The 10,110-nt window shown below is 32.6% G+C and overlaps 1 pseudogene; it reads right to left on the bottom strand.

Annotated features, from left to right (window-relative positions):
- Positions 1-1,565: 1,565 nt before the first annotated feature.
- Positions 1,566-4,778, bottom strand: LOC126681629 (uncharacterized; annotated as a pseudogene).
- Positions 4,779-10,110: the final 5,332 nt, after the last annotated feature.

Below are 10,110 nucleotides of genomic sequence, written 5' to 3'. Positions count from 1 at the left end.
CTAAAAGTTCATACACCGATTATGTTATTAAGAAATTTAAATTCAAGATTAGGATTATGTAATGGATCACGATTGATAATAACTCAATTAGGAAAAAGAGTTATAGAAGCAAAAAAGCTTACAGGCTCTAATATTGGTGAAATTACCCAAATACCACGAATCTCAATGACAATAACAGATCATAAATTACCATTTACATTCAAACGAAGACCATTTCCGATCAATATATGTTATGCAATGACAATAAATAAAAGTCAAGGTCAAACATTAACAAAAATTGGAATTTATTTACCACAGCCTGTATTTACGCATGGACAATTATACGTTGCTATTTCAAGAGTTTCATCACCTAAAGAATTAAAAATATTGATTCAAGAAAATGATATGGAATATAAAAACTATACAAAAAATATTGTTTATAAAGAAATCTTAGAAAATTTGTAATATAAATAAGCATTATATTAAATTTAATTCATATTTTTTCGGAGTTAAAAATGGCTTACAATATTATAGCAAAAGTTACGAATGAAAAAAAATACTGAAAAATTAAAGCTCGAATTTTGCGTATATGGGAGTTTACGCAAATATAAATGATGTTGATTCATTTGGACTGGACATGTTGCTCATTGATGAACAGGTAAGTTTTACTTTTGCATAACCTATTTTATTTATAGTATTATTAGATTTATATAAATAAAGATATTAAAAAAATTGTCTAATAAACATGAATATGTTTATGCATAAGGTACTACCATACAAGGAACAATTTGGAAATCATATATTTCATACTTCAGAGATGTGTCACAAAAGAAAAGAAATTTATACTATTTTTGGATTTAGAGTTACTTTGTCAAAAAAACGCATAGATGCTTTGGACATCCACACGCTATTAAAGTGGCAAGAAATACAATTGTGTGACAAATTCTAAATTGCCAAGACCGTATTCCCGTTAAAAATTTCAGTTAGTGAAATATGAAAATTTGAAAGAAAGGGTTGATCAAGACTTATATCTCACATGTATTATGAGGAGAAAGAACATAATGATTAAATGATTCCACATGTAAGTTAAATTTGACATTGTATATAATGTTATACTATTGTTCATATAAAATTTTGTGATGTATATAGGATAGAACTAATGTTGAATGTTTATATTTTGTTGTAATTTTTTTTTTAAAATATACACTTATGTATTATGATAAACAAACCCGCAGCGTAGCGCGGGGGTTCTGCTAGTTCATATGAAAGGTGAAGTGCCTCCACCACCTTTTATGGTCTCTTTTTCATCAATACCATATTTTGCCTTTGATTTGATAAAAAATCATCACACTATAAAGAAAAATGCTTTATAACAAACCATTTTAACCTACCTTTTATAATTTTCTTTAAGTGATATTTTATTCGTCCAATTTCCTTTTAAAAATGCATATCTTAAAAAACAACTTTTACTTTATCCACTTCTTTATTGCCAAGTGCATTAAAAAAGAGAATTATATAGCATTACTCATCAAATAGCAACAAAGCTCTTAAACAAGACAACTTAAATACCTTAATGTGTTTCATGCCTATACTTGAAAACTCTTTGTCTGCTCATGCCGCTTTCCCTTCTCCAAGTACCTTTCATAGAAGTTAACCTTTCAGCTTGATTTCACCGACAATACAACCGTGCTTCTTGTTCGATATCGTCCCTGCAAAACAAATCGTTAAGCGCCATTGTTAAAGGAGATGAAAAATATTGCACCATAAATATAGAACTCAGTTGGTATTCAAACTCAACAGGATATATTTTTGGCAACTTGCTTTCATCATCTTTAATGCTATTCATCATCAGTATTTCAACCATCTCTTCAACATGTACCTCCATCTCACCATATTTATCTAAAAACTCCTTTAAATTATGACCCAATCGCTCAGTCTGTACAAATAATTAGGTGATTAGCATGTGCAAAGACCCAACCAAAAAATGAATTAGACTCATACAAAATATAACTTCAGTTAAACGGAACTAATACACACTCTTATTAAATCATGATTGACAGATAAATTATATATAATCAACACATTGGCAAGTATAATATAATATCTCAAATTTTACATAGCATGATGCATCATGTTACCTTAGGCCAAGGCGAGTCCAGGTTATCATTGATAGCACATGCATTCTAGGAGGTACATCTGTTACAAAATTATTTTCTACTTTTAATCTATTAGTGATGTAAACCATGGATTTAGTATGGATATCAGCTAATATCAAGTTAAAAATCCTCTATATTTGTTTGCCTCTTTTGCAAGATCTTCTGCATACTCCTTCTGTCCTTTATTGCTATGTAATCATAGAAAAAAAATCACTGCTTAAGGCTGTTGAAGAAGACATCTTACTAACCTACCGGATAAAAGACCAAATCCTTAGTTTTCACATTCGGAGATATTGTGTGCAGTGTTTTAAAAACCGAATCGATGTCAGAACCGGCGTAACTGCTAATTTCCGGTTCAACTGATGGTTGAACCGGTTGATTAAAATTGTAAGGAATAAGAAATTATTGCAGCAACTCAACGCCTCTACTGGCAATAAATTTACAATTTAAAAGTAGAGGAAATCACACAGAGCACGACTAAACACCATAATAATCTCACTTTTACTGTTCAACATCTCCGTCTTGAAAAATACTGTTGAAGTTTAGCGTGTTTGAGTTTTAGACTTTTTTCTTTTTGATTTTACGGTGGATTTGACAATGGCTGTGGATTTTTCTTCTTTCTTCTGATCTTCGTCTTCTTCGTGCAGCAGCCTTTCCCTCTAATTTTGCGACTACAACGGCGATGAGTTGCCGATTCATAGGTTGCCGGCGATGGCGGCGGTGATGGGTTGTCGATTTAGATGTATAAATCTACAACAACAGCTCAATCTTATGAAAATGGAACAATCGTCGATTGATGAGTTGTTAATCGATGGTTGTGGCTGCTGAGGGTTTCCCATATTTTGTGGATTTGTTGGAATTGATGGGTTGCGGTGGTTTGCTGACAAACGGTGGATCTGATGAATTCAGTGCTGGATTTTTGATTAAAATGGGTAGTTGATAATTTTGGGAGTAAGTGGGCATGCAATGTACTAACAGTTTATTAGTAGTTTACTAAAAGTTTTATAAATGTATTTTAGCGAAGTAATGAGAAAATAGAACCAGAGATAAAATCTCTTCTCCTCTGTTTAGTTTTTGATTAAAATATCGATATACTAGGCAATTTGGCTCTTTTAAATTCATTGTTAAATTAAGGGCATGGTTTATTATGAATACTCTGTTCTGTGGGTTTAAATTAAGGGCATGGTTTATTTATAAATAAATAAACTGATAGTAAATTGATAGTAAAACGATAGTAAACTTTTAGTAAACGGTTAATAAATATAACTATACTTTATATTTAATAAATTAGGTATAATGTTTAGTAAAACTAATAAACTGTTAGTAAACGTATGGTAAATTAACTTATTTTTTAGTAAACTGATAGTAAACGATTAATGAATTAACTATACGGTTAAAAATAAATTAATAGTAATTTGATTTTTAAGTAAATTGTTAGTAAATAGTTAGTAAATTGATAGTAAATTTTTTGCTAGTAAACTAATAGGAGATTTACCGTATTTTTATAAATAAAAACCGTTAGTAAACTATTAGTAAATCGTTAGTAAATTTTTTGTTTTGTAAACCGTTGGTAAACTGTTAGTAATCCGATAGTAAACTTACTGGTTTTTAAAAATAAAAAACCGTATTTTTCAACTCAAAAAGTGTAATTTCGCAATTTTTAAAAGTCAAACCGTAAAAATCAACCCTAAATGGTCAAACCGTATTTTTCAAAATATTTATATACAGTATGGGTATTTTTGAAAAACTCTCTTAAAAGTACCGTGTGCTAACTTTACCCATAGGTTAATTGGCTTATAAAGTTGGCCCACATAACAATCATGCTTCTTGCTTTTTAAAAAACTAGTTTCGCATTACTTGCCATGCACGTGGCTCGTAACGTAACTCGTCAATGAACATATTAGTAAATTTATTATAATTATATCAATTTATTATTTATAATTAATATTAAATTAATTAAGAATTTTTGTAAAAATAAATATAATATATTCAGTTATTAAATATTTTTCCATACTGAATTTATTCTTCTTTTGGTTTTATAATAACCATAATTAAATAATTAATTTAATTTTATTAATAATATCTTTAAAAATAATAAGATAGAAATTTAAATAATAATATATTGACCAAATACATTATTTTAATTTTGTAGTTCAATCAAACTAAAAGATAGGTATTCCTATTAATTTGAAGATAATTTAGTTATTTTTTACATACTAAAAACTAAATTGGAGATAATTTAGCTACCTGTTCTAATTAGGATTTTAATTACAATAGTGATTAGTTAAACAACTAATTGATTAATGAGTATAAAACTTTTATTTAGTAGTAAACTGAAAAGGATTATTCAGTATATTTGTCTGTCCTCCCCATCCGTGCTTTTATATATAGGATAGATAGAAAAACGGCGGCAGCAATTTATTTTAGAGTTGAGCTTGTCTATTTTCTTCTTTATTATAAATTATAATCATATAATAATTTTTTAGTTTTGAAAAAAAGCCTCCATTAACCATAAGAATCGCTCAACTCCACCCTAGATCTAACCATTACCATTTTTCAAAGATATTAGCTACAATCCTCTTCCATAGCCACATCCACCTTCACAGCATCCATTACTCCCTCCGTCCCAATAGAATTGTCCATTTTGCCTTTATTATACAGTTTTAAAATAACAATTATTGTTATGGATCTTGTAAATTTTTATTTACTTTTCTTGTCATTACCCTTATTTATTATAGGATCTACTTACAAATTTACTCATTAGTGGACTTTAAATAGGGGTAATATAGAAAATTTAAATACAAAAGTTGTTTATTTTTTGAAAGTGGACAAGAGTTTTGGGATAAAAAAATTTCACAAAGTGGACGACTCTATTGGGACGGAGGGAGTATATCTTTTCTCGTCTTTTTGTTTTGCTTTCAAGGATTAAACTCAGGCTTGAGGACTTATATTAAGAACTGATTTTTTTTAGCATTAAAAAAGTGAGGAAACATTCTCTTTGAGATTAATCACTTCTCATCCTTTTCCATTTCTCTATAAAATCTATCATCAATCGGACGGCTCTGTGTGTTCCACCGGTGCTGTTCGGTTCACGCGGTCCAATCCAGTTGGATCAGATTTTCGGTTCAAATAGGTCATTCAGACTGGATAGCTAGCCGGGTAACGGTTCAACCGGTTCAACCGGCCAGTTCGGTCCAGTTTCTAAAACACTGACTGTGTGAATTCATTTCTAAGGAAAACAAAATGAAGAAGAAAGCTACTTCCTACACTAGCGACCTATGTTACATGAAAACTTGTCGAGACTTATGTTTCAACATTTTCTTTTCTGGAAACACCTTTGAAACTCCAAAACTTTATATTTATAACATATTTTCGTAAAGAATATCCTTTCTTGTGTCAGCGTTTCCACATTTGATGTTTTGTTTCATTGCAACATAGCTAGCGACTCTTAAATGCAACTATGTTCCTCGTTATTCAATTTGTCTATCACCCACTTCTGTGTCATTTCATCCATGTCAAATATAGATGCCGATAAAAAAATCAAGAATCGCTTTCAGAATTGCAGAATATTATCATAACAAACTGTAATTAATAGTAACGGATTTTCATAGTCGCATTCACAACTTTATTAAAAGGAGTCATCAACAAAAAAATTCCATAAAAGAACTCGCAAAATACAAAGCCATTAATAGTTTACCTTCAAGAAATTAAGAGGAAGGTCGCCTCTGCCATTGGCACCAGGGGTCGATCTAAGTTCCCTAACATTAGTGATAAAAGCAATCTTGTCATCTTTTGTGCAAGCCAACCATGTCCCACCTGCCTGCTCATCTCTTTCACCCAAAATCTGGTTTCCACTTCCCCACCAAGACAGCGGTTTTGTTGGCCTTCAAAGCTCAAAAAATCAGAACAAACCCCACAATACATGAAAAAACAATCATTTCCTAGTCTTATAAAGGCATTTTGTCCCTATTTTTAATGTGTAATGACATCTTCTTGTTTTTAGGGATGCACTGCTTAGGTTATAAAGGCATTATGTTATCTCTTGGGGCCTGTTTTCCTAGGGTTATAATGGCATGTTGTTGTTAGTGTGTTCTGCTAGGATTATAAAGGCATGTTGTTTTTGTTATTCTGTTTTTGTTATTGTGTTGCAGTGTTAGAATGGCATGCTTATTAATATTTGGTTATTCTCTACAGAGACTTATACCTGCAATTGAGACTTTGTTTCCACATGCTGAGCATAAGTTTTGTGTTTGACACAAACTATGCAACTTTAGAAAAAGATACAAGGGTAAGGCCTTTAAGGACCAATTCTGGGCATTGTGCTAGGGCTACTTACAAATATGGTTTTGATAAGTGTATGTTGGATGTAGCAAACATCTCATAGGGGGCCTACAGTTATCTAAATGGGATAACTAGAGGGCAGTGGACTAGGTCTAAGTTCAAAGAAGATTTCAAATGTGACATGCTTTTGAACAACTTATGTGAGAGTTTTAATCATGTGATATTCGAAGCTGAAACTAAGGGAATTATCACAATAAATGAAATGATTAGGACTAAGTTAATGGTGAGAATTCACAAGAAGAGGGATGCAATGCTTAGGTTGGACATTGTCTACAACCCTAAACCTTTGAAGAAATTAGAAAAGGCGTGGCAATTGAGTTGGTTCTATAGGGCTGAATGGTCAGGAGAGAAAACTTACCAGGTCATGGGCTTTGATGGTTAGTTTATGGTTGATATAGGATAGTACATATGTGCATGTAAAAGGTGGCAACTATCAGGCATCCCATCCCATAATGCAATTGCAACTATGAATGAAAATTATCAGAACCCTCGGCATTTCATGGATGACTGCTATAAGATTTCACCCTACCTTAAGACATACACCCATTTTCTAACTCTAACCAATGAGAAGGACATGTGGCCCAAGAGTGATGATCCAGCAGTCATACCTCCTCCATTTGTAAATTTTAGAAGAGGTAGAAAACAGTTATTGAGAAGAAAGGAAGATGATGAACTTGAGAGGCCTAGAAATAGTGGTATAGTGAATGGGAAATTCACAAAAAGGGTACTATCTTAAAGTGTTCTCACTGTGGTAAAATAGGCCTCAACAAGAAACTGCATGAGAAGGAAGCTAAGGCTGCACTTGTAAGTATAAAAAAAACTACTAACTCTATCTATTTATATATACTGTTATTGTTAATATATACTGTTAACTCATGTCTCAACTTGTTCAACTACTTACAGGGCACTAGTAGAATACCTTTGTGACCTAGAGAAACTACACCTACTACTCTGGATGCAACTGCACCTGCTACTACTATGGATGAAACTGCACCTGCTACTACTATGGATGATAGATCCTTGAAGAGATGCCTCTCCTTTTTGGCATTCAGGAGGACTTGCCTCCTCATATTACCACTCAGGAGGACATGCCTCCTCCTATTACCACTCATGAGGACTTGCCTCCTCTTGTTGCCACTAATGAAGACCAAGGATATACTTCTTATCAAAATGCAGCTACTGAAGACAGTGTCTCCCAGGTATGCTTTTTACGAACTCTGTACATGTACCTTTGTTTATTATTTTGCATAGTTGATAAGTGTATGTTGGGTGTTGCATATGTTTTTTTTTTTGCATAGGTGATATAAAGTGTTGCATAGCCGATGAATTTCTTTTCTTGGCAGTATGCCTTTCAGATTCATACATCACTTGATGATTTAATTGCACGAAAAAGAAAAAGACCTGTGAACATTAATAGACCTACAACTAGGAGGATGGAAAATGGAAAGAAAAAGCTAAGAGTATTCAAGTTCCAACTGCAACAAGGACACATTTGAAGCATCGTAAAAAAATCCAAGTTCTAATGCAACTGTGCAACACCAGGCCATAGCTCCCACTGCAAGTAAAGTGGCCAAAGTCCAGCTTCCCAGACCTCCAAAGCTTCATGTTAAAAGAAATTTGGAAGCAATTTACAGTAGCTTACTTGCAGCACCACCTAGCCCACAGATAAAGCTTAAGGCAGCAGCAAGGACCCTAAAGCTCCAAGATCTAACAAAGCTCCAAATCTGTCCACTAAGCTGAGTACATTCAAGGAACCAAGATCTACCAAAGCTCCTCCTACACCTATAGCACCAATAGGATCCATAACTTTAAGTGCTGTCAAATTTCAAGTGCTAAATCATCAACAATCAATAAGAGGAAGATATGGCTACTGCCTGGTCAAACCTCCAAAAAAGAGCTCTAAATTTTAGAGTGAGGACAATTTTTTATGGAAGTGTGTAGGGCAGCACAACTTTTAATATTTTATGTTTTTTTCTACAATGGAGGGGGGGGGGCATTGTTAGGTTATTGTGCAAAGAATATTAAACTCTAGCTTTTGTATAGTTGGTGGTGCATTATTGAATTGCATCTACCCCACCATTTCTTTTTTTGTTATTCCTGTTTGGCTGGTGTATGCAGGCTAAATATTAACTCTTGTAATCGGTTTTGTATAAATTTTTGTATTAAATGGATGCAGGATTGCAACCTGCATGTTATTGCCATTTTCTTTTTCTTTTTATGTACTATAATTGCATAGTTGCATTACATACATAAATCAAACATCTTAGATTCAATTGCATCAACACTTAGTTACAACCATTAATAAAACCATTCGGTTACTACTGATATAAAGTTTCAAACATAACTTACAACATTAGAGAGATTGACAGAAGTTCAATATATCAACTGATAACAAATACATTCAGATACATTCATTGAGTTCATTCTAAATCTAGTTGCAGCTACATCTTCCTAGATAAAAACCAATAACCATAACAACTAAATACTTCACATAAATTCAATTCCAAGCCTTGTTGTTGGTTTCCGTTTCATTCTTCCCGACCTTTTCGAATAGTCCAGACAAGATGGATTTTGTTCTACTAGGCAATGCTTGATCAAACCAATAGAAGCAATCACACCCACCTCCAGACTATGTATGAGAAAACTACATAATTTAGTTTCAAAATCATAGAATTAAAATAAACAAATTAACTATGGTAAATAAATTTACCTGATAACAGTGGCACCCAAAGAAGCACCTTCCAGGGTTTGTCTGAGTCCAAGGAGTTTTCAGGACAGCAGGTTAATTGCAATGGCAGTTGGGAACAAACGTTAGATGCTCGGTTTTGCTAAAGCCGGTTGCGAAATGGCAAATTAGGGTTCTTGTACGAAACGAAAGTTACAACAACGAATTTTTAGAGTAAATTCAAAGACAGAAGGGGAGATAATAAAAAAACTAGGGTTCTTGCGATTTAGGGATTTTTTTCAGATATTGAAGAATGAGGAGGAAGATAGATGGCAGGTGTAATATTACCGTTGTAATTAATTTCAATTTTCTTACTGTTGTTGTTTACCCAATGGAAGGTAGGTTAAAAATGACGTGGACAATGTCTCATTTGCTGATTTTAACGCTTGGTTGGACAAATTCGGCAGTACATGTCATTTAAAACGGTGAGTTTCAAGGGAGTGACGTGCCGTTGTAATTTTTTAATGACATCAGTGACACTTTGATAACAAAAGTGATTTTAGTGATTATTCTGTAATTTAACATAAGTTGAGTAATCCACAAAATTTATTATCCAGATCCCCTTAATGTTTGATGTTGGTTTTGACAAAAACAACTTTTGGAGCTTTGGGGGATATTAAACTCTGTAGGTTATGAAACTTTTATCAAATTACAGAAAAGTCACTAAAAAATCTTTTGTTACAAAATGGTCATTGAACTATACCTTTTATTACAAAGGGGTTCACCCATATAAAACGTTGCGTTTTACACAAAAATGCAACATTTTTGCTTACATTGCAAGCTAAAATTACAAAAAGAGAGATAGTTAAGTGACCTTTTTATAATAAAAGGTATTATTTAATGACTTTTTTGTAATTCATGAAAAGTCCAGTGTTCATTTTGCAACAACATAAACAATTTTGTAATTAA

Source organism: Mercurialis annua, linkage group LG5, assembly GCF_937616625.2.
Source record: "Mercurialis annua linkage group LG5, ddMerAnnu1.2, whole genome shotgun sequence".
Taxonomy (NCBI): domain Eukaryota; kingdom Viridiplantae; phylum Streptophyta; class Magnoliopsida; order Malpighiales; family Euphorbiaceae; genus Mercurialis; species Mercurialis annua.
This window is presented reverse-complemented; position numbering and strand designations above follow the sequence as displayed.